The sequence below is a fragment of the Musca autumnalis genome, unplaced genomic scaffold, assembly GCF_047663935.1.
Source record: "Musca autumnalis isolate F117 unplaced genomic scaffold, ASM4766393v1 scaffold_4, whole genome shotgun sequence".
Classification (NCBI taxonomy): domain Eukaryota; kingdom Metazoa; phylum Arthropoda; class Insecta; order Diptera; family Muscidae; genus Musca; species Musca autumnalis.
In genome coordinates, this window is record NW_027411977.1 from 11,668,139 (window position 1) to 11,678,428 (window position 10,290).

General features: G+C 34.8%; 1 pseudogene; it reads left to right on the forward strand.

Moving 5' to 3' along the window:
• Positions 1 to 9,671, forward strand: part of LOC141401819 (lachesin-like) — an 88,319-nt pseudogene extending 78,648 nt beyond the window's left edge.
• The last annotated feature ends 619 nt before the right edge of the window (positions 9,672 to 10,290 follow it).

Below are 10,290 nucleotides of genomic sequence, written 5' to 3' on the forward strand. Positions count from 1 at the left end.
TATTTGTTGCTAACATTAAATTTGGAGGAGGATGAAAGACCTTCCTCTGGTATTTAAAACTTTCTTCTTCTGTGAACATATACAGGTTTCGAATACGCGTACATAATTACTTTCGGGTCAACATTTGTTTAAAATATAATTATTGAGAGTTATGTTCTGGAATTCTTACCGGACATAATACCCAATAAATTTTCGGAGTTCTGAACAAATATGTTGAACAGTCTCAAAGTCATTCTGAATGTCGTGGCATCCAGAAATTTGGTGGAGATTATATTAGCAATGAACATTATTGTGTTCGAATGACAGTTGATGATGTTCTATATTTATCAAGGCCAAATTTAAAAAAAATAATCATGGCAAAGTAGTAAAGAATACCTAAAGGATCTAGAGTAAGTGTAGGTAAAATATAAAAGGATATACCTACCGATAAGAACATGAACATTTTTTCATCGCTGTTCCTGCAAGGAAAATATTACATCGGCCGATTTACCTTATGAAAACCCTTTACACCCTTCATATACTACATATATCCCAAGAACGTTTTCGAAGGGAAATGATGGATTACCGCTTCTAGTCCTCTCCGTGATATTCGACTTCTTTTTCACCACGTCCCAAATAAATGTTAAATAAAGTACGACCTATTTTATAGAGAAGTTTTACTTAACTGAAATACTGAGAAAATGTTGCCAACATTACTTCTATGTAGTATTCCCAATACCTTCTGTGTGCAAGGTGAACATGCTAAAGTTGCACAACTATGACACCCCTTAATTCAGAAAACTATTCCTGTTTTAATCAGTGTGAACGCCATTCGAGTTCCAGATTCGACATATTTAGTATGTGTGTACAAATTCAACGACCCATGGCTGTGACTCTTCATCATAGTGTAAATTTTAAAAGTATGTAAAACAACAAAAATAATATTGTCATATTGTGAATTGAAAACTTTGATATCTCACATGAAATAAAGTCTATGACTTTATAGACCGACTCGTGTAATTTTCTTGAGCGGGTGTGTTGAACAACGGCAGAACATTCTTTGTGGCAAATACTCTGGAGTAGCAAAAACTGTTAAAGATGTCTTAAGAGACTTTTAAAAGTTTTATTTTTGTTCGTTATATAAGGAAATGAATAATAGTCAGAAGAGAGAAGCGTATGAGGACGACAACTAACTGGTAATGTTAAATAGACAAACATAATGGGGCAACAGAAAATTCCAACACTTTTAAAATGTTTTAAAGACTTTTAAATAGTTTCAGAAGTTTAAGGTGTGCATAAATTTCGGAGCAATAAACACGTCTGTCACTCATAAGAACTTTTAATCAAATTTGTAATTACTTAAATTGAAAAAAAATTAAATTGCGCTGCCACACATTATTTTTCTGAGACAGCCATAATATGGGGAATTTTGCGCTATTGAAAAATTCCCACGTGATGGTCTTAATAGAAAGTAAAGTAAAGAGATGGGAATACATACTAACCCCTTAATGTGAGACATATCAAAACGAGTTTATAGTAAGTAGACAAAGATAGTTCATTTGTGATATAATATTTTGTTTAATAATGGGAGTAAAGTATGTAAAACAAAGCTATGGCGCGAAAAAAGATATTTATTGCATATACACTACAGGAATACTCTATATATGAGTATTGGTGTAATTAAGGCCTCAACTGCTCTCAAATATTTTGCGACATGTGTAGTGTGCAACGATTTGGTCAGGGGTATTTACTCTGTGCAACATGTTTAAGGTAATCTTGTGCAAAAAATTTGAGCTGAGGATTTTTTGAAAGTACAGACCCAAACGACAAAAAATCCTTGTTGGGTTTTTCTGTGTCAGATCCAGGTTGGACTTTATAAAGCATTTCTGGGCTATATCTCTGAAACCTACTTGAGTTTTCATCTGACCTCTGAAACAAATCTGTAGATAAGGGCAAGAGTAAAATATCTGGAGAAATCATGGACTTAAAAAAATACATTTATTTCCACAAATTGTACAAAATATCGAAAAATATCCATAATTTGTATGCATTTCGCACCACATCTCCAAAATCGTTAATTTTTTCTTAATGTTTTCTTTTGGAAAAATTTTCACTGCAAGGCCAAATTCCTATTCGTTTCTGAGATAAAGGCTCGATAAAAACAAAAAACTGTAGCTTTAGCCCGGTTTAGATGAGGCTATAAAATCCGAACTGGATCTGACAGGACAACACCCTACTAGGGTTTTTGTAGTCTCAACATGTACTTTCAAAAAATGCATACTAGAAAGTTGTTTGTATTTTCAGTGTTGCATAGTGTTTTTCGATCTCTTAATCGTGGTAGAATGGGGATTGCATATTTGGCATTTGAGTGAATAGGAAAAATATCTCTTTGATTTCAGGGCTCCGTTTAGGATTTACCCAGCAAAATGTTCCATTACAAATCATGGGTTCAATCATGGGTGCAAGTGACATGTCATCGATGAAAATTTAGGATGACATTTTCAAGGGAGTTACACACGCTTTGACGAATTCATTATCGTGGCATTTAGCACCGGTTCATTGTCATGGCACCAATGCTTTGGATACGGATTTTCACCAATCAGGAATAGAATTTTCAGTCCAATTATGTAATTTGTTGGACTAATAAAAATAAAATGCGCATATGATTTCAATTACCATGTTATTATACCCTACACCACTATGTGGGGAGGGTATTATAAGTTGGTTTTGGCCAAAAAGTTTGTAACGCATCGAAATAGTGGTCGTAGACCCATACTTATATATATCAAAATGAATGTCTCGACGAGCTGAGTCGATCTGGCTATGTGTGTCCGTCTGTCCATCTAAACCTTGTAATCACGGTACAGGTCGCAATTTTGATCGGATCGTCACGAAATTTTGCAAGTTGATGGGGGTCCCGGAGGGGAAGAAGCCTATTGATTTTGGTGATGGTCGGATAATATTTAGGGGTCGGAAAGGGCAAAAAACTTAGGTGGATAAAAAGACAACGTTTTTTTCCAAAGCGAATATCTCAGCTTCTATATGGGGTATACCAAAAGCAAAAGCTGACAATTAAAGTAGAAAATATCACCTTTCTACACGCAGAAAAATTTATGTTAGAAATATGTTTGGATCCAAACAAATATATGTTTGGGACCGGTTGCAAACAAATATATGTTTGGATCCAAACATAATATGTTTGGGTCCAAACAAATATATGTTTGGGTCCAAACAAATATATGTTTGCAACATTTTGTAACATATCTCAATTTGATATGTTTGGGTAAAACATATTTTTTATGTTAGAACATTTTTTTCATGGGTGGAGAGAGGATGTTTGTCAACGAGAGTAATAACAGTGCTCTCGCGGCTGTGGAATGTTGCTTTATAATAAAGAGTTGTGTGTATTGTATAATAGAAAACGTAGAAGCGAAGAAGGGGGCTTTGGTGGCATGTATGCGTCAAACTCGTGTGTTTCTTGTTTTGTTGTTGTTAACCAACGAAGAAGAAAAGAAGAAATGATATGAATTATATTTTTTTCTTTCTTCAGTGTTTTAATTGCCTTTGTAGAGTCAAGACGGTAAAGTGAGTGAATAAATCAGTGTTTTGTGTTTTCTTAAAGAAATTGTGTTTTTAGTACATTATATGCCCAATACATTTTATAATTGAATCGGAAAGTTGAATGGAATTATTTTATTGGACAAGGAAGAAATCGTATTTAATATTGGTAATTACATACATACTTATGTATATTTGAAATATGGCATATCCATATTTATTTATTACATTACATAATCATTTGATTCTAGATGCCGATTCCCCGCTGATGATTTCAACTAATAGGACAATTTGTTTTATTTCACAACTAAGGAGAAGCGTTCAACTACGTTTTTATATATTTTTCCTTTTTAAAAGTGTGACTACAAATTATTTCAATCAGTTTTTTCTTTTATTAAAGTGTGTTATGTTTTTCTTTGGAATTTTGTATGTACCTATGTGTTTATTGTTCTTTTGCCTTTTAATAAAAAACCACAACATTTGTGTGTATACTATAGATATAGACAGTGAGCTCTTACTGAGAGCAAGTGAGCACACGTTTTAAAGTGTTTTACATTGAATTTTACGCTCCCTTGCTCTCAGTAAGCGCCCACTGGTTCATTTGTTTGTTTTTTTTTTGTGCCTTTTGGGTTTGTATTTTTTTGCACCCAAACATATAAAATGTTTGCACCCAAACATAAAATTGTTTCCACCCAAACATATCTTTGTTTGCACCCAAACATAAAATTGTTTCCACCCAAACATATCTTTGTTTGCACCCAAACATATATATCTTTGCACCCAAACATAAATATCTTTGCACCCAAACATATATATGTTTGCACCCAAACATATATTTGTTTCCACCCAAACATATATTTGTTTCCACCCAAACATATATTATGTTTGGGACTGTTGCAAACATATATATGTTTGCTGCAAAATATGTTTGGGACATATGTTAGAGAGGCCGATTTTTTTTTTTTGCGTGTATTGATGTAAAATAGGTGCTCGTAGGTGATCAAACAACGAAGATATCAAAATAGTAGCAAATAAAACCCCAATTTTCATTTTTGCGATTTTAATTATATTGACGAATATCACAGCTTTAGTTGTAAACTTTCCAAAAGCAAAGCCTGACTTTGAAAGCAGAAGATCCCGTCTTAACAATGATGCAAACTGGGTCGGCGTAGGTAACCAAATAACGGAGATATCGCAATAGTCGGTAATACATCCCATTTTTCTATTTTTTTGGAAATCACGCTACAGGTCGCAATTTTGATCGGATCGTCACGAAAATTTGAGGGTTAATGGGGGTCACACAGATGAAGGAGCCTATTGATTTTGGTGATAGTCGGATAATATTTAGGGGTCGGAATGGGCAAAAACATATTTAGAGAAAAGGTCTACGTTTTATTTCAAAGCCAATATCTCTGTTTGTTTAAGAGGTATATCAAAAGCAAAACTAGGCAAGGAAACTACAAAATATCACCTTTACAACGATGTAAAGTAGGTTGTCGTAGGTGGTCAAATAGCAGAGATATGGCAATAGTCGATAATGCATGCCGTTTTCCGAATTTTTTGTAATCACGCTACAGGTCGCAATTTTGATCGGATCGTCACGAAATTTTGGGGATAATGGGGGTCCCAAAGAGAAAAAGCCTATTGAATTTGATTATGGTCGGATAATATTCAGGGGTCGGAATGGGCAAACACTTATTTGGAGAAAGGTCAACGTTTTATTTCAAAGCCAATATCTCTGTTTATTTTAGAGGTATATCTAAAGCAAAACCTTGCAAGGAAAGTAGAAAATATCACCTTTACAACGATGTAAAGTAGGTTGTCGTAGGTGATCAAATAGCAGAGATATGGCAATAGTCGATAATGCATCCCATTTTCCGATTATTTTTTGTAATCACGCTACAGGTCGCAATTTTGATCGGATCGTCACGAAATTTTGGGGGTTAATGAGAGTCCCACAGAGGAAGAAGCCTACTGATTTTAATGATGGTCGGATAATATTCAGGGGTCGGAATGTGCAAAAACATATTTAGAGAAAAGGTCTACGTATTATTTCAAAGCCAATATCTCTGTTTGTTTAAGAGGTATATCAAAAGCAAAACCTGGCAAGGAAAGTAGAAAATATCACCTTTACAACAATGTAAAGTAGGTTGTCGTAGCTGCTCAAACAACAGAAATATCGCAATAGTCGGTAATGCATCCCATTTTCTGATTTGCTTGTAGTCACGCTACAGGTCGCAATTTTGATCGGATCGTCACGAATTTTTTGGGAGTGGATGCGGGTCCCACAGAGGAAGAAGCCTATTTAGTTTGGTGATGGTCGGATAATATTCAGGAGTCGGAATAAGCGAAAAGCTTATGTGGAGGAAAGTCAACGTTTTTTTCTTATGCGAATATCTCCGCTTCTGGTTGGAGTATTCCAAAAGGAATACCCGTCAATGGAAGAAGAAAGGATCTCGTTTATATTGATGCAAAGTATGTTGGCGTAAGTGAGGAAACCGAGATTTTGCAAAATTCAGTAATAAACCCAATTTATCCATTTTTAGTAATCACGCTACAAGTTGGAATTTTGATCGGATGGTGACGAAATTTTGGGGGTATATGGGGGCTCCACACAGGAAGAAGCCTATTGATTTTGGTGATAGTCGGATAATATTTAGGGGTCGGAATGGGGAAAAACTCATTTGGAGACAAATTCAAAGTTTTATTCTTTGTGAATATATCGGCTTCTACTAGTGGTATTCCAACGGCAAAGCCTGTAAATGGAAGAAGAAAATATAACCTTTACATTGGTGTAAATCAGGTTGGCGAAGGTGGTCAAACAAGGGAGATACCACAATAGTCGATAATGCATCGAATTCTTCCATTTTTTGCAATCAAGCTACAGGCCGTAATTTTGATCGGATGGTCACGAAATTTTGGTTGCTTATGGGTGTCCCAGAGAGAAAGAGGCATATTATTTTTGGTGGTAGTCGGATTATATTCCCTAAAATAAATGTTTAGCAGTGAAAAGCTTATGCACAGGGGTAGTGGTGTAGGGTATCACATGGTCGGCCCCATCCCGACTATAGCCTTTGCTCACTTGTTTTAATTTATTTTTATTTAATGTTCAAGATTACATATTACATTGATTTGCCAAAAGCATAATTGTCTCCTTCGACGTCTGCAAGATATTTCTTTCAACTTACGTTCCGTTTTTTCCAACAGTCGGCGCCAGACTCCTCATTTAGAAAATCTAGTAATAATTTGAATTCTGTTATGTTATCTTTAAAGAACTTATTCTGTAATAGAAACTATTTTTTGGAGGCTCTGAATTGTATTTTTCTAAACAAGACGTTTTGTTCTATAAGCTGAATTAAGAATAAATTTCCAAACGCACCGATCTTCTACTTTGCGTCTCCAATTTTGGGTGTCATGTTTTGTGATGTCATCTTCAACTTGGTCTTCCAGAGTTTTGGCCTTCCCTTGGGACGTCAAATGGGTCGTATCCATATGCCTTTCTGGCGGGGGCATCTTTATCCATCCTGTTGACATTGCCAACGCAATAATTTTAACTCGATACGTTTAATTAAGTTCGGTTGGGTCAAACTTGTTATACCCTCCACCACAAGTTGTATTGCAGTAAAATGAAAGACTTAATGCTAAATTTCAGCAATTTCGGTAAAACAATGTGAGGCACTATTCTACGGGGCCTATTTCAATACGTCGATCTATACCGACAAATTTCTCAAATTAGGCTCAAAGAAGACTAAATACCAAATATTTCGGTATGTGGCTAAAACTTAAAAATACCGAAAATCAAGAAGTACGCTTCTATGGGGATATAGGAAGACGTGGATCTATACTGATAATACTCTCCTGGAATATTTTATAACTCTTGGAAGACGAAATAACGAATTTCAGCCATTTAGGTTGGATATTGACCTCACAATCTTCAGTATTACGAAAATCGGAAGGTACCGTCCTATGGGGGCTATATTGAAACGTGGACCTATACCGACGAATTTTATTCAGAAATGGGGCAATATGAAAGCGTAGACCTGTACAGACATATTTCTGGCGAATAGTTCTATATCACATTGAAGACTAAATACCAAATTTCAGCCATTTTGGTGGAATATTGAAGACACAACCTTCAAAATACGACAAATCGGGAGGAACCTTTCCATGGGGGCTATAGGAAGGCGTGGACCTATACCGACAAATTTAAAGGGGAAGTTTGAGTACCCCCAACGAAGTCTAAATGCCAAATTTCAGCCATTTCGGTGGAATATTGAGGCCACAACGTTCAAAATACCGAAAATCGGGAGGTACCGTTCTATACCGATACCGACAAAGTTCTGGGGTAAAGTTTTATACCAATAACGTAGACTAAGTACCGAATTTCAGCCACTTCGGTCAGCCATTTTGGTAGGATAATGAAGCTAAAACCTTCAAAATAAAGAACACTACGTACCAAATTTCAGGCATTTTGGTAGGATAATGAAGCTAAAATATTAAAAATACCGAAAATCGGGAGGTACCGTTCTATGGGGACTATATGAAGGTGTGGACCGATACCGACAAAATTCTGGGGGAAAGTTTTATACCCATAAAGAAGTCTACGTATTAAATTTCAGCCATTTTGGTAAACCTTAAAAATACCGAAAATCGGGAGGTACCGTTCTATGGGGGCTATATCAAAACGTGGACCGATATATCCCATTTTTAGTACCAACCATCCTGCAAGTAATAAAAACTTCTGTTCCAAATTTTGACTCTCTATCTTTAAAATTGCGAGCTGTACCATGATTTCAACAGACAGACAGACGTACATGGTCAAATCGACATAGAATTGTATGCTGATGAATAATATATATACTTTATAGGGTCTCCGACGAATATTTCGATGTGTTACAAACGGAATGACAAATTTATTTATACCATCCATATGGTGGAGGGTATAAAAATATGGTAATAATAATTAGTAGCTTTTGGCAGGTTCTGCAAGAGGCAGCACTATGTCGATGTCGGTCGACTGGTACAGCTCGTGGTTCATACGTTCGGGTTTCATTTATTCTTCACTTTAATGCCCACATAAAGAAACAGGTTTCCAAACACAAAATATATTTTTCTTTTACTTTAGCAGACACCGGTCCGCGGTGCTGGCACGTTGTAATGAGTTTTAATGATATATTTTTTTGGACTTTATGCTTGAGAATTATTTTACTACTTTCAGTGGCTGGGTACGTCTATCTTAAAAAAAGTAAAGTAAGCTTCTGTACTAAATTATATGACTATGTTTTAAATATTGCGAGCTCTATACGTATGGTTTTCAACAGACAGACTTTGTAAGCGATTTCGATGGGATATGACGAAAGACTTTTAAACAATGATATATGAACTAACATTGCTCATATACTCCCATCTCAAAAATTTCAAATTTCAGAAAAACACCTTTTAAGCTGCTGCAGGAAATTTGACTTTTCAAATTAAAATGCTTATTGCACAAAACATAATTTAACTTGTTGGATAACTATTGGCAAACAGCTAGATAACATTGCTAAATTTATGTGAAAAATCAAGCATGATTTGAAGTGTTTAGTGCTTCATAAACTCAAAAAAGTTTTTTGTTGATTTATGTCAAACTCCTAGTAAATAGGCTGTACCTCCTTGAGTTTTAGAAATATCAACATGAAAATTTGACACAAGATAAAGTAGAAACGATTTTTTTTACTTATGCCACTCTTTGAGTAAATAAGCGATATTATTAATATAATAATAATCGAACAAATTTTTAAAATAATTCATAACCACTTTTATTATTCTTTATTTTCAGAAATTCAACTTGCATCAACACCTTCAAAGCAGGTGACCCCCTCCACAATAGATACGAGAGAATGTGAGTAAACTTTTCAAATCAAATGTATGGTTAAATATTATAATATTTCATTATAACAATTATTAATTGGAAATTAATTTTTTTTCTTTTCCGCAGACAATATCATACCGATACGTAATGATTCTCTGGAGTCATTACAAACTGATGCTCAATCACTGAATAATTAATTACTCGGTACGAGTGGTTCCACATCGCCCGCTTTGCCAAGTGCAACTTCATTAGTGCCATCATTGACCCAGTTAGCGCTGGGAATTTTTTTTGGAGAAAACTTAAAATTATTTATGAGACTCTTTAATCATTTAAAAAAAAAAAACTTTTTCTCTAAAACGAGTATACCTTAACCGAACTTCCACCAAATCACTTAAAAGATTCATTAGGTAAATTGTTCTAGTTTTATGTTTTATAATTTATATGTAGAAATAAAAATAAAAGTACAAAATCTTATTTTACTTCCAAATTCGGTGTTTTATTGCTAAATAAATAATAAAAGGGTATTTTTTATTTTTGCTAACACGAAACACACATGTGATTCGCTGTAGAAATATAAGCAAGAGCATTTAAAGATATCTATAAAAGCGGCAACATGGGTCACCCAGCGTGAGATACTATTATCTTGTTGTTTTATTATTTGGTATTTGTTACAAATTGAAAGTACATCCTAACTTTATATTCATATAACTTACACATATTTTCGTTTTTTGTATATTTTACTTGCATGGGTGCCCATACCTCCACTGTACATAATAATTTGTTGCAGTGGATTCACGTGGATTTTCTTAAGGTGGACAACGTGAAATTGGCAGTCATATCCGGCCATAATAATGGCGAATGGCAATAGGAGACTAATTTAATTTATTTTTCCGTTTTATTTT